The 25,134-nt window shown below is 46.0% G+C and overlaps 1 protein-coding gene and 1 long non-coding RNA gene across 2 annotated transcripts in view; one reads left to right on the forward strand and one right to left on the reverse strand.

Moving 5' to 3' along the window:
* Window positions 1-25,134, forward strand: part of Zmat4 (zinc finger matrin-type 4) — a 457,773-nt gene that overhangs the window by 9,843 nt on the left and 422,796 nt on the right. The window lies entirely within an intron of this gene.
* The window catches only part of LOC111817205, a 23,441-nt gene continuing 2,747 nt past the window's right edge, over window positions 4,441-25,134 (reverse strand). Inside the window, exons 2-3 of the long non-coding RNA XR_002821456.1 lie at window positions 5,624-5,631; window positions 4,441-4,452 (exon numbers count right to left, since the gene is read on the reverse strand). This is a non-coding gene — a long non-coding RNA (uncharacterized LOC111817205). The remainder of the gene's footprint in view (window positions 4,453-5,623; window positions 5,632-25,134) is intronic.

The raw sequence follows: 25,134 nt of genomic DNA on the forward strand, positions 1-25,134 counted from the left end.
GAGAGAGAGAGAGAGAGAGAGAGAGAGAGAGAGAGAGAGAGAGATAAGTGGACTGCCTTTGATTTCAGATTTTTAAACGCTGGTTCATCACCAGTCGTTTACAGGCACACAGTGGCTAACACTGCAGCGAGTGGCTGATTGCTCACTGGTGTGCCCTCCCCAGACCATCCACTTGGCTCTGCAGTCAGGATTCTCTGCTAGGGATGAGGGCCTTGAGGGCTGTGACATGTGATGAGGCTGGGGTGTTGCTCTGTGTGCCCCTGGAGACGCCCCTGCTCCGGCCCACCTTATCTGATCACAGATAAGCTCTGCAAGAAGGGTGCTGGCTGCACAGTCCCTTTGCTGCAGGGGCTGGCTTGCTTCAGTCCGTTTCCCAGGACAGTTCAGCAAGGGAGACATTGACCCCAAGGCTGTGTGAGTCTCAGGAAGCTCTGCCCTTTGATCTTTTCCATGCTGCAAATACTAAGCTTCTCTCCTGTCTTTCTATTTCCTATGGGATACAGGACTCCTGACACTTTAGGTGCTCGTTCATTCACTGCTCTGTACTTTGGGAGTGGATGGGAACACTTTTGAGCTTTGAGAACCAGCGGTATGCACAAGTGACCCAGGTTTGGTCTGCGGGGAGTGTAGACTCCAGTGGGGGAGATCGAGGGCAACTAAGGCAGAAGGCCTGCCAGAGGCCACTCAGTACGTTGGAGAAGACAAAGCTGTGCAAAGAAAGCAGCGACTGTGTGTGGGAGGAGGACCTTGTCCAGCAGTTACACCCGGTTAGACACCTGGACGTGTGGTGTATGATTCATGTGAACATGTGGGGCCCAGTGGCCCAGGCTAGGATAGGCCTCGAAGTTGGCAACTGCTGAGGTGTCAGAAAGAGCAGCCACAGAGTGACACAGTCTGTGATGTCAAGGCATTGCGTAGGAGCCCTGTGCGGGCAGAGGGCAGCTGGGAAAAAAGGCCCTGGAGCCAGAGGACTGGGGCTTGGCTTAGGTTTTAGAAGGGAGTGGAGAGCGATTGAATTTGAAATATTTGGAAGGGGAGACAGCAGAAATCACTGAAGGCTTGAGCATGGGAGAGAAAGATAGCATTCACAGGTGGTTGGAAGCCTTCAGCATGAGGCGGAAGATGCTGAGAGGAGCAGGTGGGTGGCGCAGGAACAGGGAGCAGGGAGGTTGTTTTGGGAAGTGTGAGGCATCTGAGTGAAGTGTCTCCTGCATGTCTGGGCTGTGATCTGGATTTCAGAAAGGAAGATGAACTAGAGAAGAACTTTGGGGTTATCAGTGCCCAGTCATGTTCAGGGTTGCAGGGCCAAGGGGGATCCCTACTGCCCCAGTATAGGTATTAGAGTATAAAGGCTAACCTGAGAACTGTAGTTCAGAATTGATAGGCCTAGGGGAAGTGCAAGCAAACTTTTTCTTAGGGAGTCAATGACTATTTCAGGCTTTTCAGGTTGTGTCATCTTTGCTGTAACTGCTCATCTTTGCCATGAGAACACTAAAGTGGTCCTAGATAATATGCAAATGAAGGGGCATAGCTGTGATCAAATAAAACTTTATTTATAAACCAGTCACCCGGCCCATGGACCAGAGATTGTTAACTTTGGGTATAGGGCATTGAAGATGAACCTCTAAACGGTTCTGTTTTACTCAGTTTTCTTTTCCTGTGACAAAGATATCTGAGATTATCAACTTCAGGAAGAAGAGGGTCATTTTGGCTAATAGTTTCAGGGGGTTTAGCTCATGGTCAGCAGGCTCCATCATTCTTAGGGCTGTGATCAGACAGAAACATCATAGAAGGGTGTCGCAGAGGAAAACTGCTCACCTCAGATAGCCAAGAAGCAATGAAAGGGCAGAGAGGCAGACTGAGAGAATATCGTGCCCCAGGAAGCTCCTTCCTTCAGGTGGGATGCCCCTTCTCCCAGCCTGTTCAGCTGTGAATTTTCCAATGCTTTAGTTGCTGATAGGGTCAGTCTTCCTGATCCAGTCACTTCTGTAGTCCCCTTCTGGACTGCAGCACCTGGCGTCAAGCCTTCACTATATTAGTATCTTGGAGTCACTCCATATTTAAACCATAGCAAGCTCTGAGAAGGAGCCACTCTTCACACAGGGGTCCAAGTAAGACAGAACGTTGCCTCAGACACTGAGTGTTTTTTCAGAAGGAACCAGGGATGGGCTAGGCCAGTTACTTCTCCTGTATCTGGAGTTGAGCTGTGAAAACTGAATGTGAGATGATCTGGCAGCTGGGGGAGCGCTTCACTGAGGAGGGTCACAGGGAGGCATTAGTGATCCCTCAGATAAACAACTCTATGGATGAGTTGCCGGTAAAGGGTACAAAGAAATGAAATGCTAATTGCAGAAGTATGTAGGGTCAGACTCAGTATCTTTCCCACAAGAATAAGAACAATAACAATGTTACTGGGCATAAAATGGCATAGGTACTGAATGGGAGGGGGCTTCCTAGGCTCTGGAATGGAGGTAACAGGGTAAAGCAGCTGCTGGCTGAGGAAGTTCTAGGTGTGAATCAGGGTAAGGACTCCTTTGAGGTGCTTCATTCTCTTAGTGATGGAGCAAGTAAGACAGAGGCTTCAGAAAAGAGGGGAAGGACCTGGGCCCCGCTGGCCATGGGGTGAGATGCCTCCCAGTCACAAGGAAAGGGGATGGAGGTGGTTACAGAGGAATTTCTGACTCTCTAAATCAAAATGAAAAGGCTTCTGCCATTGCTTTCACTGGAACTTTTCACTGAAAAGGGGTCCCCCGTAAATTCTGAAGAGTTATGACTGAATTAATAAGGCCAAGCCATAGGCATGGATGGAGAGGAATAAAAGGGTCCTGGAGATTCCTTCAGGTCAGCAGTGCCTACTGAGAAGGGTTTTGTACAAGGCAATTGTAAGAAACAAAACCACATGGCCTGAGTAACTAATCCTTCTAGAACTCAAGAAGGAGAGCCACAGAACCCCCGCCAGGCTTGGGCGAGCAAAGGGAGACCCGTTGTACTCAGTTTTTCTCCTAAAGCATTAAAAAAAATTCCTATGAGGCAAGAGGTAATAAAATGAAGATTGTCTTCTCTAATTTTATTATGCAGGGGAGAGAGGACTCTACCCAAGGTAAGGGTGGAAGGCCCAAGAGGGGCTTGAGTCCTGTGCTGACTTTCTTGCTAACATCCAGGAGGCAGGGAGGAGAAGAGGCCTTGGTCCTTAGTTTAGGTGATGTGGAAAAAGGGAAATTCTGTTGTGAGTATGAAGATAGCATATCTCTCTGTTCTAGTTACATGTCTGCAGGGAAAGAAAAAGGAAAATGGGGAGCAAGTAGGATTATAGGGAAGGTGTAGTGGATAGTAAACTGGTGGTCAACTTATTACACCTAGATGAACTTAACTAGCCTGGTGCCATGTGTGGGAGGCCCGCCTGGGAATTATTCCTAGCAGCATAAGAGTCAGAACTAGAGAAGAAGAGTGAGGCAGCTAAGGAAGCTGTTTGGAAGCTGTTGAAGCTGTTGGGAGCTGTTAGGAGTTGCTGGTTCTGTTGAGCTATTCTGCTGGGTGGCTTTTGTCATGCTGGCTTTCCTGGTGAACTTGGTTGTTCTTGTTGGAGGTGGAGCTTAGGACCTTGTGCTGCTGAGGATGGCTATGGTGGCTACAGTTCACTTTGGGGGAACTCTGGTCCTCACCCTAGCATTGCTTCCTGGCTCTGAAGGGGAAGATGGTACACTGCTCAGTCTCTCGGAGAAGCTTGTCACATTGGCTTTCCTGAGGGGAACTCATCTTTCCTCATCATCAGAGCAGCTCAGGGTCTCACTGTTGCTGAGGGTGTCTGTGGTACTTTGGGGGAAGTTTTGGTTCTTACCTTGAGTATTGCTTCTGTGTTAGTTGGTACATTGTGTCAACTTGGCTGAATCAGCTCCTGCAGTTCTCAGTGTGGTGGCCTCGCCCTGCCCATGGGCAGGGCCCAGGAATGGAGAAAGCCTTCCTGTCATCCTGCCCGACTTCCTGCCGCCCTGCTCCACTTCCGTGGAGAAGTCCCAGTCTTTGGAGGAGCTTGATCTTGGCAGCTGCACCACTTTGGAGGAGCTCGGATCTTCACTGTGGAGCGCTGGTCTTCGCAGTCAGCATAGAAGGAAGAAAGAGGCTTGATGGATGCCGCAGCTGCTGCTTCTCCTCTGCTCTTCATTGTTTTCTGCCACATGAACTGCTGTTGTTTGCCTTGGAGCCAGCAGAATATGGACTGAACCCTCCAGTAACTGTGAGCTAAATAAACCTTCCCTTCCTTCATTTTGAGTGTCGAGTATTTGACCCAGCAACGAGTAAAAAGTAACAAAGACAGTTTCCTAGCTCCAGCTCAGATCCCTCTGCCTGCTAGCACAGATCCTTCATCCCACTGGCACAGACTTTCTAGCTTACACCACAGGTCCTCGGGCCTTCCCAGAATATATCTAAGAAGAGGGCCTGCATGAGACATTGCTGTGGGCTCTAGGCCTCCAGTTGGACTTGTTGGAGGTGTTGTTATGACTTCTAGGTTTTCAGATGGATTCATTCTGGATATTAGGATCCAGACCCTTAACTGGATTCTTTGGTTTTCAGTGTGTAGATAGATTTCTTGCATTTTGTGTACAGGATTCTTCGGGAGATCCATTACAAAATAATCTTATAAAATGTGTCCTGTGTTGTGTTGTTCATCTTGCAAAAACCCAAACCACAACAGAAGGAGAATGACATAGTGGCTTTGGAAAAGAGAACCACTGAAGACCATGGAGCCAGCAGGAAACTAGCCTGGGTCTCTGTAATGGACTATAGTACTCATATCACTGTGTAAACTACAGGTATGTTTGGAGTGGGGTGTTGCTCAGCGAAGCCTTGGAAGGGCAATAGGAGACCGCCTTATACTAGTGTGCTGTGAACAGGGCCAGCAAGAGGGCTGGCCTCAGGTGGTTTAGTTCTGGGGATGGATGGACACAGGATCGGCAGTAGATGTACCAGGGTTGCTGAGGATTTCTTCTTAAAGCCATCGCACTGCACTCCCTTGGGGATTAGGGTCCTTGAAGTGGTGATATAAGCAATAAAGAGTTTGTGGCTCAGGACTGAGCAGTGCAGAAGACTCACCCATCCTTTCTTCAAACCTTATTCCTGGGGGATCTTTTTGAGATAAATATAGAACCGGGAAATACAGACAGGTAGATATTTAGAGTTTATCTAACTTACGGTTATTTCACAGATCTGGCTCAACTGTCCAAGTCATTACTCCGAATCTCAGTTTTCCCAACTGTAAAATACCTGGTACCTTATCTCAGAGGTTTGTTGTAGTGATTACATGGAATTAGATTGGAAGTAGTCAGGTCAGCATATTGCTGGAAATGTACAGTGATCAAGGCCTGTGGTGAGAAAGCTTATGGAGGTGATAGCATGAGCCAGCCTTGTGGCTGGGGTCCTGGGCTATATGCAGTTGTGCTAGGGAGAGCCTGGAGTATTTGGATATGTGTTAAAATACCTGTTTTTGGATTCCAAGCCCAGACATGTTTTCCCAAATATTTCTAGTCAAGAATTCAGCATTCTTTGGAAGAAACACAATAGAAAGGAACAAAATAAGGTTGCCAAATAGTATAACACCTTCAAAAAACAATCCTGGGGAGGAAACTCTGAGAGCTCAAGAATCATAACACTGAGAGAGATTTAAAGGTAACCAAAAATCCCTGCAATGCTTAGAGCAGCAGGAACATAGATTTCTCATACTAATCAAGTGATTTATGGGAAAATCCTATCCATCTCCCTAACCTGAGCTGAATCGAGCAAATGATCGCTCCAAGTTGCAGAGTGAGCTCTGAAGCAGGCAAGAGCTGGTTTATGATCCTGCGGAACTTCTCTGCAGTACAAATTCCTGGGCAAGCAGGTGACTTCAAAATAGAAATACCCTCAGCCCTGGACTTCCTCCTTGGTCCCGCAGGGTTCTGTGTTGCTCTGACCAGGCTCAGCTCTGGACTTCTGGGATGCCCCTCCTTTGAGACAATTTTGCTCCCTGAGGTGAAGGAGGTGTGGCACATTTCCTCTGTCCTCTGAGGAGTAGCTGTGATGGACAGTTGGTGGCCTGTTCATGCACTTAAGCATTGTGTTGTCGCAGAGCTGTCTGTACTGAGGTATTTCCATTTCTGCATGAAGAAAACACATTGACTCCTCACTCAGCCTCCTGCAAGTGAAGGAGTGGATATGCTGGTAGAATGGGCCCTTGCAACAGCTGCTTATGCAAACTATTTTTCCCCATACTGGCATCCCTGTACCACCTCTCTGAAGGATCATTTCTTTGACTTAACTGATATTTCCCAGTCCAGGTTTACACAAATTTCAGGACACTTTGAGTACCATCCAGAGGGTTGTGGTGAGGCTAGCTTAAATTATTTTCCATGTATAGGGAAGCCATTGTGTCATTGCTAAGGGTTATAGGGAGATGGTGGTTGGCTGGGGCCTGAGTCCAGAAGAGTGAGGGGCTGATGTGTGGATCCTGGTATAGCACAGATGTCAGTGCATCCACAGTGCCAGGTTTGTTTTTCTACACAGGAAAATAAGTTTAGTTGGAAGAGAAACTACCACAACAGGAAACACAGGAAGAGGGTCCATTCTGTGAACTGTCAGCATAGAACCATGGTCAGGTAGCGTCAGGCCTGGGGACCCAGCTTGGGCTGTGTGATCCTGGGTGAGTTACTATTGGACATTGATTCTGGCTCTGAGGATGAGAATAAAACCCAAGGGCAGTGTGGCAGCTGGGAAAGTGAGGAATTCAAGTCAAGCTCTATCACCAACAAGTCCAGAAGTAACAGTCATAAAGATGCTAATTAAAATGGAAATGATATTTCCAGTTTTAATGTTGTTGAAAGTTAAAGGTCTTTTATCTTTTTCTTTTTTTCCCAGTATCAGGGATTGAACTCAGGATCTTGTACTTGCCAGGCAGGCACTTATGCTGCTGAGTTATATCCCTAGCCCCTGTTGAAGGTTAAAAATGACATTGGTTGTGTCACAGAGCCAGTAGTATAGTCAAATGTCCTGTTCATGGAACTGTGATGGGTGTGATCTTTCTGGAAAGCATAATTTTTGAGGATTTCTGTACGTTTTGATTTATTTTTAGGATTCTGTCCTCAGGAAATAATCAGAAACATGAGTACCTGTTTCTGGGATGCTTTTTGTCTCCTAGAAAACTCAATTCAACTTTCTCCGACCATAGGGGTTGAGTACTTAAGTAAACTATGATACCTCCATACCGTGCAGTAGTTGGACACTGTATAAAGTTATTGAAAGAATGCTAGTGTCCTCTTACTGGCTAAAGCGATCTATCTGTCTATCTATCTGTCTGTCTATCTATCTATATCTATCTATCTATCTATCTATCTATCTATCTATCTATCTATCTATCATCTATCTATCTATCATCTATCTATCTATCTATCATCTATCTATCTATCTATCTATCTATCTATCTATCTATCTATTCCAAAAAGCAAATAACATAGACCAAAATGCAAATAGAACTTCTTTCTGGATGGTGAGATATTATGGGTAGTGTTTATTTCATTGTTTCTTTCTTGCAACTTCCAAATATTTACTTTATTGATTTTTGAACATAGTTATAAACATTAATGTAAAGACAGTGAGTTCCAGTAGTGTCTGGCTGGGTGTGGTCTTTGTCCTCCTCAGGGAAGTATGTCCACACATATCTGTGGGTCAGCCTGCCAAGGCCCCCTGCAAGCCTCGCTTCATAAGGACTTGCTTCTCTCTCTCTCATGACCTATATGGCAGGAGCATACATTTGGGGAATGGAATCCAACTTTGTGGAATGAAGACACAGACGTGGGCATGTTTCATGCATGGTGCCAAGAGAGTGAACATCCTGCGCCCACTAGCTGCTTGTCCTGCAATCATTCTCTTCTGAACCCACAGACAAGACAGGTGGCCCACCTGTTTATCATTACCAAAGCCACGGTAGAGTGAAAACCCTGCTCACCCTCCTTCAGGTTGTCATCCAGAAGCCAGGAAGAGGTTCTGCAGAAACAGAAAAACAGGGCTGCCAACACAGTGTGCACATAGCGTGGGGGCTGGAGATGCGGGATGGTGTGGGAAAACAGTCAATGAAGATAGGGCGCAGATGTGGTGTCTCCAGGGAAACAGCCTTCCCAAGACAGCTGCATCCAGATGTGCCTCACCTGCAGCACCTGTGGGCGATGGGGGGGGGGGCTGAAGACTGTGCTTAGAACTTGGAACCATGTGATGTGTTGCAGTAGGGAGAGCTGGCTGGCTAGCAGAGGTGGCTGCTGTAGGTCACACAAGCTTTTGAGGAGGTGTAGCTCCTGGGTCTGAGCCTGTGTGCTGGGCATCCTTGGCTGAATAAAGCAGAGGGCTTGGCCTTCACATAGCCTCTTCCTTTTTTTTAGGTTGGACGGCTTTGTTCTCATATATCTGTTTTCAAAATCTAGGTTTTTATTTTAAATGTATTGCTTTTGTTGAAAGTAGGGCATCCTTGATTTACGTCAGCAAAATATTGTAGAAATATTGATTTCATTCCTCCTTTTAGGGTAGAGGTTTGGAGAGTGCTGATGACAGGCGCTGGTTTAGAGGGACCGCCCAGCTGCCTGGCCACTGGCCCCAGTGTGCACTCTGCCACCCGGTGACCATTCATTCACTCATTCACTCCAGAACCTGTTTCAAGCTCAGAGGCACAAGGGCTATTGTGTTCTTCTTTCGCTACAGTGGGTGCTGAGTGAGGCTCCCTGAGGGCCTGGGAGGCAGGGGATTATGTTTAGCAAATGTAAATTGCAACTTTTGTGGAGATGCAGATTGCCACTGTGGAGTGTGTTGTGACTTCAGCTCTTCCTCTCTCTTTGGAATGTGCCCAGATGTTTTCCCTCTTTAAAGCTCTGGCATGACCGTGGCCAGCTCTATAAATAGTATCCAACATCAGCTATCATGCTGGTATGATGTGGATTTGTTTTTCCTGCCACCCACTGAAAGTCTTGGGAGAAAATTCTCTCTCTGTCTCCTAGATCCCTGTCTGCCTTTCTCTCTCCTGTGCTCACACACACAGACACATTTATAGCTAAACGGTTAAACATAAGTGAAGATTTTGAATGTGCTCAGATCCATCTGTGTTTTTGTTGCTTTCTTCTTGAGAATTAGGTAAATTCTCAATAGCAACAACAACAACAACAAGGAATTTCATTGGAGTTTTGCGGTGGCTAGACACAGTGCTAAGTTCCATCAGTTCATATCATCCAAAGTCCCAGTCCAGCAAGGGGACAGCTGTCATAATTACTTTTTTTTTTTTTGGGCTGGGACAAAATACCAAACACCCACAAGTTAAAGGAGGGAAGGTTTATTTTAACTGACAGTTCGAAGAGGTTTTCATTGATAATTGGCTGGCTCCAAGAAGGGGGGCAATGGCAGGGAGAACGCATCCATGGCAGGGCAGACAGCAGTGAGCTCCTAGGGAGGAGGAATCCACTCCTTCCTGGCCACACTCACAGTGAAGTCTGCTCCCCGCCAGGTCACCAGGCCTTATGTCCCAACATCACACTCAGCTATAAAACCCCCAGTACATGAATCCTGTGTCACACACCCATGAACCAGTCACTTCCCCAAAGTCCAACTTGAGTGCATGAGGCTTTGCAGGGACATCGAGATGGAAATCCTGGCAGCAGCCTTATTGGATGCTAATCATGCCAGGCCAGCTGGGTATAAAGTGTGAAGACTTACCTTCCCCATTCCCCTGGGGCTCTTAGTTGTGGTTGTAGAGAGGGTGTTTAGTGTCTAGGTCAGTGCGTAGGCCAGGGGATGAGACGCACACCCTGGCTGGCTTACACAGTGGAAATGTACCACTGTGTGGTTCTGAAGGCTGGAAGTCCAAGGCCAAGGTGTCCACAGGCTGGCTCCTGCTGAACACTGGGGGAGGTTCTGCTGGCTCCCTCCTCAGCCTGTAGGTGGCCGTCTTCCCCCTGTGTTTCTTTGTGTCATCTTCCCTCTGTCTGTCTCTGTCACCATGTCCAAAATTTCCCCTTCTACAAGGACATGGGTCAGGCTATGATGGATTCCAACCCTTCCCCAAAGATCTACTCATAGGAATTTGATTCCTTTCTTAAACATTACCTCCAAACAAACTCCCATTCTGGAGCACTAGAAGTTTGGACTTCAGCATGTAAGTTCTGCGCGGCACATAGTTCACCCTGTGATGACAGTGTCAGGACTTTCAGCTCTGACAGGAACTTCCCTTGATTGCCAGTTCATAGTTTCTCTCCCTCCCCTAGTAAGAAGTAAATTTTGATAATTCACATTGCCTTCAAATTTAATTCTGCTAAATCCACCTCTTGTCTCATCTTCTGTGGAGGAACTGGAGAACAGGGGTCCTCGCCCCTGTCCAGGTGGCTTAGTAGCTGCTTCTTCAAGGACACCACACTTTAGTTCTCTTTCCTGCCTCCCTGTGGGAGAGGATTCTTCCCACTCAGCCATCAGCCATCAGTCTCCGGCTGTAAGGAAAGTTGCAAAGGAGGCTCTGCCCTCCCCCGATTGAGGCTCAGGAGGCAGATCTGCGGCCCCTGCGGTCCCTGTTTCCTGATCATGCAGGGTCCCCAGGCTGGCCCCGGCTGCCTCTCAGGGCCTAGGTGGCCACTCTGCAACCCCACAGCTCCCCAAGATGCCAGCCCCACAGCACTTCCCATGCTTCTTCCTCACCTGGAGTCCCCATGGAATGACCAGCATAGTCATTGCCGTGCAGCTGGAGGCCCTGCCCTGGCATCTTGTCATTTCCAGACACATGCTCATTCATTCCTTTTTATCCCATCAGTAGTGGGAAATCAGGTAGGAAAACAAGGGAGGACATTTTTCTTCCATTGAATTCTGAGTAGACTCATAACTAGCCTCTCTGGCTTTATTTACTAAGATGAAACAGGTCAGAAGTGACACTTGTGACCTGAGTCACCTCAGAGCAAGTTCTAATGAAGGAAGACCTTGAGCCTCTGATCAGAGAAAACCACTACAAAGTAATCCCAGTAGCGAGCAGGCATTCATGCACCAAAGTATAACCATTAACAAACGATGCTTTAGGCAGGCATGACCAGCTGCTGGGCGGGGGTGCAGAAGAGTGCTTTGCACATGGCAACCCGAACCTCGATCATTTACACCTGGGGTTAGAGCAGGACCCTGGAGGGAAAGAGGAAAGGGTGTGGCTGTAGGAAGCACTGTGCTCCAACGTGAGCTTTCACTGCAGTGGGATGGATCCTGCCAGCTGCAGAGCACGAGAGGGGTAAGGCGCAGCTAACATTCACACCTATGTGGGCTCCACCAAGGCTCTGAATTTGTTAACAGACAAGCAATGCAAGAACGCTGTCTTCACTTCTCATAGCACATCCCTTCCCACTTGGGAGAGCCCAGTATTGAACTCCTGCTCTCTCAGGATCTTGTGTTCTTAAGAAGAAACCTTGAGGTGGTAACCGCTGCAGCTGGATGCTGTGCTCTTAGGAGTCACAGCTCATCGGTGTCCCCCTCTCCCACTGTCCAGAGTCCTTGTCCTGGGCCTCCAGGCTGCAGTGCCTGCTCCTGGCTCAGCCTCCTTCCTCACTGGGTGCTGTGTGCCTAGGGCCACCCTTCTCCCTTCTGGGGCCTCCCCTGTCCTAATGCACAGTTCCATCCATCTACAGACACGTTCTCCCTTGCTGCAAGGCTTTGGGCACAAGTTGTGTCCTCTGAGCAGCTCTCTTGCCCTGTCTCTGCTCCTGCCCCAGACTCTAGGAGGAAGCCATCCTTATTTACATGAACTTCCCTTCACTGCTCTCACTGCTTTCTAGTAAAAGATCAATCAAGCACCTAGTATGCACCAGACACTATTCTGGGCTTTAGATCAATCGATGAGTGATCAAAGACTTTTGCTCTCACTGAGCTTGCATTCTGCTTGTGGGGTATGTATGGGGGTCACAAATGATAGAAATAACACCTAGTTGTGTAGAAGTTTAGAAGGTAATGAAAAAGAGCAGAAGGAGAGTGGGAGAGCGGGGCTGGGAATGTCCTTTCAGACAGGTCTCTCAGTTTGTCCCCTTAGGAGCATGGTGTGTATAAGTGTGTGCAAGGGCTCCTGGGCCATGTTCGGGGAGGGCCGCAGGCCCTGCAGAGCTGCAGGAACTGCTACAGGATGGTGGAAACGGGTCACAGGAAGGCTTGGCAGGGTCATGAGCAGCAGAGGGGTTTGCTGTGATTCACTTTTCAAATAACTGCTCAGAGTGCTGAGCTTAGAATAGCCTGGAGGTGGAGAAGGTCAGAAGCAGGAGACCAGCCCAGAGGCTCCCGTGGGATCTGGGGAGATCAGAAAAGGAACGTACTTCCCCTGGGATGGTGAGTTTTGTTCTTAATGATGGGATGTGAGTGTCAGAGAAGACAGGGCCTGGAGATGACAGCAGGGACTCTGAAGGCCAGAACGGACTGGAGGGCTGCAGTGAGCCAAGCAGAGGTAGAGAGCAGTTCCTCCACATGGGGCAGTGGGCAAACAGAGTCCAGACTGGGATCCCTGGGCTGCAAGCCGCTTAAAAGAAGGTTTGTGATGCGATTCATCTTTGCCACCTCCCAGGGGCCCTAGGGATGGCAGCTGATGGATACATATATTTTCAGGGCTGCTATGGTTACCAAGAATCCCTGCTATGGGAGGACATCAATTAATTTCATGATGATTGTTTAGGTCAAGTCTTCATGCTGCTTCTCCAGCTGGGTAGCTTTGACACCATCCAGAGGTTCCCTGACAGGTTGCCATAGAAGCAGGGTTGATTTGACCCAGGTGGGCCAAATGTGACCTACCGGAACTTTGATATGAAGTCAGACTATTCTGATGGCAAAATCTTTTTATTGTTTTTATCTCCCAGCTATTATCACACCTAATAAAAATGATTAATTAGTGATAATTGGTATGCCAACAGAATGTGAGCACTGTTAAAAGCCTGTATCTTCCTTTTGGATTTTGGGGAGATTAGATAGGGGGCAAGAAGGAAGGGGAGGGCATGTGTTGTTTGACACCTGATCTTGGTTTAAAGGGTTTCTCTGCAGAATGACCTCTTATTGGTAGAAAGATTTGACCAAAAGCATTCCAGACTCACAAATACTAAAATATTCCCCATGGCATTTTATGAGTGGTGAGGATTTTTTTGACATTGAACCTGCTTATGTCTGCAGATACAAGAGGAGACTCTTTACTCCCTGGGCGCTGAAGGGGCATCTCCTCAGTGCCAGTGCCATGTCAGGCACATAGAAATTCAGGGGCATGTTAAACCCAGGTCCTGACGTTGACATTTCTGTCTTGATTAGGCAGTGATTGGCAGAGCTGAGGTCCTTGAAGCTGAGGTGTTACTGTCTTGGTTACTTTTCTCTTGTTGCTGAAGCAAAATATCTGATGCCTAAAGTTAAGGAAGGAAAGGTTCATTTAGTGTGTGCAAGTTTCAGTCTACACTGGCCTGGCTCCAAAGCAGGGTGGCACATGTCAGAGGGCAATAGTTCATGGTGGCAGAAGACAGAAAAAGCAACAACAGCAAGAGAGAGGAGCAGCAAGAGCAAGTATTGTAAGCAGGTTGCCCATTCCAGGGTGGGTAATAGCACTCATACCCATATTCCCAGCATTTGAGCATGAATTGTTCATAAACTAGATGCCTGTCCATGACTGTGTGAGGCTCTGGCAGGGCAGCTAGACATAAACCATAGCAGTTACCCAGCTGGGCCTGAGGAGCCAGGAAGGAGAGGATGGTGGCTTGTGTGGAGGGGCTGGGCATGGCTCATATAGAACTGGTGGGAAGGTTTTGGGGAAGGTGGAATCAGAGTCAGGCAAGGTGAACCTTGCAGGCCACAACAAGGGGCTCTAGTCATTAAGCACCAGGTGCGTACTGTTTGAATTTCTTCCTCCTTGTTGGGCATGCTTCCTGACATTCAAAACTTAAAAGAAGAGAGGTTTATTTTAGCTTACAGTTTTCATTCATGGTCAGCAAACTCCAAGGCAGAAACAGGCTGGCAAAGGGCAGGTGCCGGAAGAGGTGCTCAGCTCACAGCAGCAGGAAGCAGAGTAGGAAGGGAGGATCCAGGGACAGGAGTACACCCCTGCAGGTGAGGCGCCAGTGCCCACCTCTAAGCAGGAGCCCCTAACTGCACATTTCATGTGATCTCTTCCATAGATGAACCTGCTGATACACATACTCCCAGTGATTTAATCACCTTTCAAATACCTCTGGCTTTGGGGGGATGTTTTCAATCTAAAGCAAACATGTATTAAAGATTTTAAAGAAGAAGGGTGGTATAAATTAATGACTAAGTGCTTAGGTATCATGAGAGCGGGATGGGAGAGGCGGCATTCTGGAATGAGAGACTAAAAAGCATTTTTAAAAATTTTTTTGTTAATAGTCTAGTAGGAGATAATGATGATCCAGATTAGGGCATTAATGATGGGGACTAATTAGAGAATTATTGATACATTTTTATCCCTTGAATTTTATTTTAAAATCTGCATCATGACAATGATGACTTTCATTGAGAATGAGGCACTTTGCTCACTTGATCTTTCCTGCCAGTCTGTGTCATAGGTAGGACTGAATTTGCCCGATGTGTGAGGGGCACTGATCAACAGATATGAATAATACCCAGGACACTGATTTCACAGTTCCCACTCTTAGCCACACCACTGACTCCCAGAGTGGTAAGACCATTCCAGTGCATGCAGAAGGGACTGAGGAAGAGAGCGGTGTCTTTGGAAAAGGAGGGTGAAGGAAAACTGTGGGGTGAGTCCTGTTTCAGAGATTTAAGATCTGGAGGTGTGACAATGCTGCTCACTGGGCGAAGTGATCCCCAAGGGGTGGCGTCTGTTGTGGGAATGGACGTGCACCTGGGGGGAGGATCTTGGATGTGAGAACATGCAGGGCAAATCTAACATGTTCTCTTTTGCCTTCTCCGAGGTCGGGAGCCATAGTTTTGTCCTAAGAGTGCAACAGGGTCACACAAGCCCAGGATAGTCCATTGATGCTAACTACCTCACTCCTTCCCACCAAGATCAAGGATGTTATGGTTTGGATAAATGTACCCCCAAGGAATCTTTGGTGTTATTAGAAGGTGGGGTTCGGTGGGAAAAATTGAGTCACTGGGGGTGTGCCTTTGGGGGAACCTTTGGGACCCCATTCCTTCTTCCCGTTTGGCATTTCCTAGCTGCCCTGATGGGAGCAGCTTCATCTGTGGCACACTCCTGCTGGGGTGCGCTGTCTCACCACAGGCGCCAGAGCCACAGGGCCAACTAAATATGGTCTCCTACAGGATGAAATAAGTCTTCCACCTTCTAAAGTTGCTTTGTCTTGGGCATTTTCAAATAGTCATGGAAGATGACTCGCATAGAAGGTGAAATTCAGGTTGTCAAAGTGAAATGGACACCATCAAAAACAACAGAAGTTGAAAACAGGCATAATGGATGTACCCTTCCACTCAGTGGACTCCCTATTTTAAGCCCTTCCAGGACTTATTGAGCTACTTTGTCTGCTCAGGTCCTGTGCATGTGTGCGTTCTAATGATGGTAGAACAGGGCAGGTTCTCTGTACATGGCTTTCTGGGTTGCTAGACCACCCGACTTTCTCATTTGTTGCCCTGTGACCATGGATACAACCTCTTGAAGGAGAAAATATCATGTAAAAGGGCCACAGGGATTTCCCTGTAAAAATAGAGAGCTGGTCCTTCAAGGGGCTTTACACTCTTATATGTTCTGCCACTTACCAAAGCCGAGGTCAGGGGTGGACACCCCTCTCCTAGGCCATCAGGAAAGGCTGCTGTTAAGTCAGAGACATCTACCCTGGTACAGAGAAAGGTCGCAGCAGCCGCTCTTAGCAACTCATTTGTGTCTTGGATAATGCTTTAAAATAGCTTTATTTCAGAGAGCCATTAAATCCTGATAAGTGGGCATTTTTGTAGACAGAAAAACAAATAAGGAGTGACATTAGCATTATCTTTTCTGCACACATGTGCTGGTGCACTGAGGAGGGCCGATCTGGGACTTGAGTTGTCAGGCAGGTGACACCAGGCGTTTCTCAGATGGGCCAGAGGCAGCACAGCCCTCAAAGCTGCGCCTGCCCCTTTGTTCCTCTGAAGGAGTCTTCATCTAAATCTCTTTGTCACTTTACATGGAGGATTTTTTTTTAACCTCATGGGGCTTCAGAGACTGAGGCTTATTGGTACTGACAAGCCCTGATTATTTAAAATCCTGGAGGCCATGATTTCTGCTGTGCTGGTCCGCGGAGGGTTCAGCTGGATGGCTCCTGTTGATTGCTCTAGTGGCTTGGCTTTGCTGAGTGCTACAAGGGCCAGCGAGCCCCCTTTAATTCCTAGAATGACTACCTGCAGTAGAAACTGCATGTCCTTCATTTCTCCCCACCTCTCACTCCAGCTGGCATTAACCTGTCTCCAAATCAAAGTCTAGTTTTGACAACTGCCTTATAATTTTAAGCACTCCTAGTTTTCAGGTATCAGATGGGGTATTAACCAAGAAAATAAGGAGTAAGAGGCTTCCAGGGGGATGCTACCCTGTCATGAACACTGTGAGCCTCTGACTGCCTTGCACACCCTCTCGCTCCTCATAGCCTACAAAGGCACAGGCCAAGGGGATAGATGCTGGCAGCCTTAGGAGTGGAGCTTGGCAAACACACTGGAAGCAGCACTCTTTCTTGGATTGGGAGGGCTGGAACTGGGAGCTGGGAATGGAGGGGAGCACTGCTGGAGAGCAGCAACCACGCCCTCCTTTGTGTGGCAGGATTTGAGTCTGAAGGAAAGATGTCTCTGCTGGCACCTGGAGAGCCTCTCTGTGCCTCTTCACCACTTGGTGAGCTTTTAGCCATGCTCTATGGCAACCCCCTCAAACTCCTGCCTTGGGACACCTTCCTTGCTGGGAGTGATGTGTACATGCATTCATGCGTGCATGCATGCCTGGCTCTGTGTGTGTGTGTGTGTGTGTGTGTGTGTGTGTGTGTGTGTGTGGTCACCTATACGTATGAGCACGGTGAGGTATGCTGAACTCAGACTCTACAGAAGCAGCCTCTCCACTGGGGTGGCTTAAGAGGTCTTGGAAGTCACATACCACTTTCAAGTAGAAACTTCTCCCTGCAGCAAATGGCTTAGAGCAAGCAGAATTCCTGAATTTGCCAGAGTAGCCTTGATTTCAAATATTCAGTTCTGCTTTGAAACCATATCACTCAGTTTCTTTTCATCTGAAAGTCCAACCTTTGAGATGAGTATCTTTTATATTAGCCTTTAATCTGAGCTGAATGCCCAATATATTTAAGAGGGACATCTCAAAAGCACTTGTAATTTTAGACTCCTCAGGAAGTAGTTTATCAAATCCATCCCTGAGAATACACTTTGTGCCAAAAAGGAAAGAGTCTGAGGAAACGTAGTCTTTCACTGGAAGGGCAGGCTTGCCTTGAAGAGCAGAGAGGGGCTGGAAAGAACAGCGCTGGTGCTGAGGGTGGCTCTGTCCTCGTGGCGGCATTGGCCTGGCTGGGGGTGCTTCTCCTTCTTTATCCTCAGGTGTGTTGAACTCACTATTGATAGTTTCTTGTTCAAGAGGTTTTTTCCTGTCTTTATCTCCATACCCCCTTATTCCTCTTCAATCTTGTGTACACCAAGATGGACATACTGAGACCTCCCTGTATATTGTGACTTAATGCTTTTGATATTTCTCAGTGAACAGCTGGAGAGATCTTCTGGTCTTTGTGTTGTTGTTGTTCTTTGTTTCTTCTGATCATGTCTCTTTTTCGCCAGCACTTTGGATGTGAGAGTGGATGTTATGGACTAGGGAGAAGGAGCCATGAAGGAACTCAGTTCTACAGGAAGAGAAGGATAAGGTGTAACAAAAAGTAGGAGGGGGAGTGTAGAAATGGGTTGGACCCTCTTAGATGGGGGAGAGGTAGAGACCTGAGTTCAATCTGAGAGAGAGAGAGAGAGAGAGAGAGAGAGAGAGAGAGAGAGAGAGAGAGAGAACCATTTTGTATCTGTATATACAAAATAGTTAGGATAGATATACAGCTACTTTCTTTCAATTCAATGAGACGAAAGATTTGTACTAATAGTGCTTGGACAGAATATCATGTCTACATCTTGTACTATGGATAACTACTATGAAGACAACAATGTGCAATGTATTAATTATTGCAACTGTCCTGCTAACCTGTTTTGGAACTGTCTCATTGCTTTTTGTTTCTCAATAAAATTAATAATGATACTAAAAAAACATGGTGGAGTCTTGAAGCCCCAGCATGCTTGCTGCAGGCTTAGAGAGAAATCTATTCATTTGCAAGACCACAATTCTCACTCACTTCTGCCGTACAGTTTTACGACCTGTCCTTGTCAAAATGCCTTTCTTTAATCAGACAGCCCTTTTGGTCATTACTCATCTGCATTGTTTTCAGCATTTGTTATGTGCTAGGTGTTTGCAGGACAGATAAGTGCAGAAGGGTGCTGTGGCCTCTTGAGTCCATTCTAAAAGGAGAACGTGGACATGTGAAGGCAGGATGGCAGAGAGGGTTTCATGAGCACAAGAAACACAGAAGTGAAACAAATAGGGAAGGCTTCTCCTTCCAAAATTAGCCAGACTTTTTACTTTGCAGGCTTGTGGTAAAGGTAAAGGGAGGGTAAAAGGGCCTGTTGGACCCTGCTGGGTTCTTGGGCTGCACTGTGAATTAAGTAGGTGTGAGACAGACAAGCCGTGCTGATTGCAAGCACAGACACAGGCGCTTCATAAACAATCAGACTCACAGAAGGGCCAGAAGGCTGAGCTTTGTAAGTTTGTGCCCACCCAGAGCTACACAAAGGAGCAGGCTTTGGCCTTTCTGGGGGTGCGGAGGTGGCTGCATCTGCTACGGGAGGCTGAGGAGAAGAAATGTGTGGTGAGCAAAGCTGTCCTTTTGTACAGATGAAAGCCTCACAGGTAATAAAAGTTGTCGGAGCAGCCCTCACCCTGACCCAGACACTTTCACAATGCAGAGTTCCTTTAGGGATGTGAATGTCTTAGAAAAGGACAGTTTTCAGAGCTATTCTAGTGTTTAAGATTTCTTAGAAAAAGCAGCTTAAAACACATCAAAAAAGCCTGTTTTGGGGTGTCTTATCTGGTCTTATATAGCTGGAATGTGGTCCTAGGTCCCATCATGTGGGAAGGCAGGGTCTTTAAGGATGTCAGTGAAGGAAGCACAGGGCCCAGCCTCTGGGAGAAGGAACTGCACTGCTGGGCATGGGGTAGTGGGGAGCAAGGGGTCTGCTGATGCCAGGAGAGGCCAAACTGAGCAGTGGCTCACTGGGTCATGCCGTGTGTGCAGAGGTGCTGAGCAGGACTGACAGTGATCGCTGTTTTTAATGATCTACCACACAACAGGCATCATACAAGGAACTTATTGTGCATAGTTTAATCACATTTTATTATTGATGACCTATTATTGTGTGTCTGTTACTGTCTTGGGCACCAAAGTGAATAAGGTGAATTTGTACCCTACTAGAGTTTTGGGACTGTCTCATTTTGTTTCCATACTAACTTTGCAAGGTACATCTTTTCCTTTTTCTTTTATGAGCAGTAAAATTGACACTGGGGGAAGCTAAGTTGTTCAGACATAGTAAGTGAGAAGCTGAGGTTTCATTCCAGTCCTGTGTGAAACTAGTTGCCACAGAATGTTTTTTTTTTCTTCTAAAGGAAAGAAAAACAATAGGAACAATGGTATAAAATTTCAAAAAAGATTATAGAAGAGTAATACTTGTTAGTACATTGAATATCATTATTTGCAAAGGTTGCTCATATTATAAGATATAGGCATGAAAATTTGATGATGAGGTTTTCTAATAGGGAAGCTACCTTCTGTGCTGGAGTTTGAAGGTTTAGCACATGAACCAGGGAGAAAGGCAGGATGGGCTGAGGAGCTGAACTCAGGAAGCGGGCTGTGTGCTGGCTCGTGGTGACCACTGGGGCAGTGAAGAGGGACTGGCAGGCATTTCTCAGAAGCATGCTAAGGTAAGAATTTAGTCTCAGTTTTAGGAACTCAAGGGGTTTGGGATGATTATGGCTTGAAGGTGGGAGAAGGGGTGGAAGGGTTGAGGACCCTGCACTCTCTTCTGCCTTTGCAATTCTAGCAGAGTTGTTTTCCTTCTCCTGCGTTCTTGGCTTGGCTCTGCTACCCTCTTGATATCCAAGTGCCATTTGCAGTGAGTGGGTGGTTTGAACTTCGTATGCGCAGCAGGGAGATGTTGTATTCTAAGTAACTATGGGGAGTGAGTCCCCCAGTGTGGGTGAGGACACAGCAGGTGGACCAGGTGTCCCATAGCTCCACAATAGAGCCTGGTCACTCCTGCAGCAGAATCACAGAAATGCTGGGAGCTGCAGGCATGCAGGAAAGTGACTTGTTCTTATATAATGTGAGTCTCTGAGAGTGATGCCTGCAATCATTTGCCTCCTGGTTCCTCAATATCCAAAGGCTCTCTTGACTTTGCCTAAAAAGAAGATTTACAGGTACAGAGTTAGATAGGATTTTATTTCTCATATACTGTGTATGCACTTCCAAATGAAAGCAAATCATTTTTCTCTTTTGATTTGGCAATGCATTGGTATATTAATATATTTATGTTATGTGTATTTCTGGCCTCTGGGTGCAGTTAAAGACCATAATACCTGCCCTCCTGGAGCTTATAGTCTATTAGGTAGAGACAAACAACAAGAACAACTAGTAGGCAAATTCTACAGTGTTTCATAAAATGATAAATATAAGGTGGAAAAAAACAGTAAGAAGTTTTGGGAATGTTGGAGGAAATGTCACCCAAGAGGACTGCAATCCTCTGTTGACTGGAATTGGAAACATGGGAACACAGAGGAAAAGCCTTCTAACAAGCGCAACGCCCCTGCAGTGGAGTTCCTGGTGAGACTGAGAACAGGAAGAAGTGTGGCTAGGGCTGAGGACCTAGGTGATTTGGGCAGAGGCAAGAAAGTGATGAGGCAGAGACTGCAGCAGCTACTGTGAAGACTCCAGTTACTTGGAGGCAGAGGGGCAGCTACCTTGACCTCAGTAATTGCTGTGACCTGCTTTACGTTGTCGGGGTCAGTTTAGCTGCTCTGTGGGAATAGACTGTGGGAAGCAGGAGAAGAACCCAGGGATCTGGGTAGGAAGATCACTTAATGCAGGTCGAAGCAGTGTTGCCTTCAGACACAGGTTCTGGAGATGGTGAATGACCAGATAGGTTTTGGAGTTAATGGACCAGAAGAGTCGGAATGATGATGAGAACACCCAGTCCCATCCAGCCAGTCCAGACACTATGGCATCCCTTGAGTGTGCCATGCCCCAGTTGTGTTGTCCAAATGCAGACTAGAGTGCAAGCTATGCATTTATGTGCCACAGGCCTCTGTATAAATGTGTGCACATGTGAATACATATTTGTACATGTATGTGCATGCATGGGGCTGCGTGTGTGTGCATATATAACAGCAGCACTTAGCCCACTGAGAATACCAGCTCCAGTCTCCAGGCTCTCACCAGCTACTTATGCACAAGAGAGAAGCAAAATAAAATCCTCTTTGCATTTCAGTTGCACATTTTGCAGGTGTTGCCCTCTGCTTAATTATGCATCAACTTCCTTTCCTAACCCCCTTCTTTTTCGAACTTATGTTAAAAAAAGATAAAACAGCCAGATGTGAGCCCAGTCTAATCAGTAATCTATAAAACACTGAGCACACCCCACTCATCTCTCATGCTTTATGAAGAGTTACAATTAAATCAGGGCAGTGTTATTAAGCTAAGTGATTTTTGCTGGGTTAGGATGAATTCCTATGTGTGCTACATTGTCGGTTGGAAATGTGCCTGGGGTGCCGGCAGGCTCTGAATGCACATCTACCAGCTATTAGCAGGAATGGTTGTGCTGACAATGGGACACTAGAGGTTTCCCACTCTGGGACCCTGCACTGTCTGTAGAACCTTCGCACCCATAAACCTGGTGCTCTGCTGCCTACCAACCCTCAGAATCAGGAAGGCAAGACGAAGACAGACACAAAGCAGCTGCAAACTCCATCCTGGTGTAGCAGTGGATTAGAATTCAAGAGGAAGAATGGAAAGGGACCTCTCTCCTGGGGGCTTTTAGAAGTCAGGAATGTCACTATTATATTTTGTGAATGAAAACAGTATTGTTGACTCATAATTCCAAGATGCTAAGAAGCAGCAGGTTGATTTGAAACTTGGCATAGCTGAGGTGGCTTCTGGATGATTCTTTTTCCTTTTAGCAGCTGGAGCTGTGTATGGTGGTGCACACCTGCTATCCCAGCAGCTGGGAGGCTGAGGCAGGGAGATCGCTGCAAGTCTGAGATCGAGTCCAGCCTGGGCTACTAGAGAGAATGTGTGTCTAAAGCAAATTCAAAACCAAAGCAAAACAACAGCATACCCCCAAACAAAGAGGTACAGCTAGCAAGTTACTTGGTTCAGCATTCAAAATCTAGAAAGTTGTCGGCAATAACAGTTGCATGTTTAGCAGCTGGCTACAAGAAGGAAGCTTTCTCTTGTACCCAGACTTTGCACTTTCCTGGTGCAGAACAAACAGCATATTCTGGGGGGTCAAAAGTTTGAATATGAATCTACCTTTATAAACTGCAGATTGCAGGTTCTGAACTTTCTGATTTCCACTTTCCCTGTGAGTCACAGGGTCACAATAAAGATGCAGTCCTTCCTAGCACGGTGTTGGGGAGAAGCTGGCCATGTTTAATCACCCAGCTGGGTGTTGAGCTTGGAAGCTATGTTGGACAGCAGCCCTTGTTCACCCTGAGAAGACTGAGTGGGGAGGTCCTAGGGTCACTCGCACACAGGGCTGCCCCAGGGGGCTGAATTCCTGCCCTTCCAGGAAAACCTGGGCCAGCTGTCATTCACAATCCCTTTGCAGTGTGACACACACGGTTCTCCACCTGCTGCTGTGGGGATGCAGGTGAAATTGTGTGGAAGATTTTTCTGAATGGACATTGTCTGAGGGCAGTCAGTCTTGGCTTGAATGTGCATCTTGGACTTTTCGCTCGTGACTTCCTTTTTGTCATAGATTTGGTGCAAAGCTCAAAAGTCAGACACAGGGAATTTGTCACTCTTGCTACATGTTGTTGGTAATGTGTGGTTCCAGCAGGAGGCTGATCTTCCAGCCAACTCTTTAGCTGAGAGAGGACCACACCAAAAAGAAAAAAAAGAGACATTTTAGAGAACCTTTATCAAAATTGGCCAATATCATTTAATTTCACAGTTTTGTCTGACCCTGCTAAAATTCTGTGCTTTTCCCAATGTCATTCTTCTATTTAGGGAAGCGACTTCCTAAATAGAGGAAGAATTTCAATTAACATTGCAATAAAAGCATTCAGTGTTTCATACTTTGAGGAACCCTGTACCTCATATATATTGGAATTTTACATCACCCAAATCAACTTCAGTGCATTTTCAATTTTTGATATGTTGTGACATGTAATTCATTTTCTGAGAGATATAATTTGGTAGACTTCTTACAGTCATCTCCTAATATACTGGAGGCTGTCTCCATATTTTTGCTAAAATTCAACATGCTCCACACAGTGAATAAAAACATCAGTCACTTGAGTAGGTCATGACCTTGTAGTTGCAGAGACAAAGAATTTAAAATTGACACATTGCACCACCAGTAGGATCTGGGGTAGTGATGTCATCACCAGCTCCTGGCTACATAAATGGGGCACTGTGCCATGTGGACTAAGTGTGACCCTTTCTGTCTTTCATGCCTCCATCATAATGCCCCACTCATCTGCATTTCCCTTGCCTGTCTGCATGGAGAGGCTCTGTGTCGAGCCTTCACAGCCACCAGTCCCAGAGTTGCTTGGTGTGACACTTCAGCAGTAGTGTTATTTTTACAGAATTTCCCCCTGACTTAGTTTTTATTTTAAAGAGAGTAAAACATAATAAAATCACTAGAAATGATACAGAATTACAAAAAATATATACAAATTCAAAAATCATTGTTATATTAGATATTGTTGTCTTCAAAGTATTTGTTCATATTACCAGATATAAGCATGCAAAATTGGTAAAAAATGAAGCATTAATTATTCCTTTCAAAAAACTGATAGAAATTAGTAGTAAAATTACTTTAGCTATCTTGCTTGTGTATATGTTTTCTTTTTGTCTTTCTTTCCTTTTTCTTTCTTTTTTTTTTCTCTTTATCCTCATCCCAGTTGTTTCTTTTTGAGCAGTTTCTTTCCCTTTCACATCTTCTATTTTATCTTTCAGATTTTATACACTCTCTCATATTCTTACACTGGGGAAACAATACAATGTTTATGCAACTTATAAACTTATGTTTATGCGACTTATTTCACTTATGAGTACAGTCTCTAGTGGTATCCATTTTACTTATAAAAGCCTCAAGTTGGTCACTCTTTATAGCTGATTAATACTCCACTGTATAAAAATATCACATCTTCTTTTTGCCATATCACTTTTTATCCATTTATCAGTTGATGGGCATTTGGGTTGTTTCCAAGATTGAGCTATGCCAAATTGTGCTGTTATAAACTTGGGTATGCATATATGGCAGTGACATGTTCTCAGTTCTTCTGGAAAAATACCTAGAAGGGAAATAGCTAGGTTGAATGGGACCAAAATCTTAGTTTGGTGAGGAATCTCCACACTGATTTCCACAATGGTTGCACCAGTCTATACACCTAACAATAGGGCAGAAGGGTTCTTTACCCCACAGCCTTTCCGGAAGTTGTTATTCATTGAATTTTTGACAATAGCCATTCTTTCTGGCATGAGATGGAATCTCAGTGATGTTTTAATTTGCATTTCTTGAGTTACTAATGATGTTGAACTTTTTTCATGTATTTACTTGCCATTTCTATCACTTCATCTGAGAAGTTTGTATTTACCTGAGATGTCCATTTTTGGATTGGGTCATTGAATTTTGGAGGCCTGATTATTTCAATTCTGTATATGTTCTAGATAGAAGTTGTTTGTACAAGGGATGTTTGGATAAAGTTGTGGTTTTTTTTTTTTTTTTTTTTTTTTTTTTTTACCAATTGAAGGGTTTTCTTTGTGCTTTGTTGGTAAGTGCTTATTCGCTGCAGAGATTTTTTCAAAAAGATGAGATTCCATCTTTGAT

The sequence above is a fragment of the Octodon degus genome, unplaced genomic scaffold (genome assembly GCF_000260255.1).
Source record: "Octodon degus isolate 3935 unplaced genomic scaffold, OctDeg1.0 scaffold00051, whole genome shotgun sequence".
NCBI lineage: Eukaryota > Metazoa > Chordata > Mammalia > Rodentia > Octodontidae > Octodon > Octodon degus.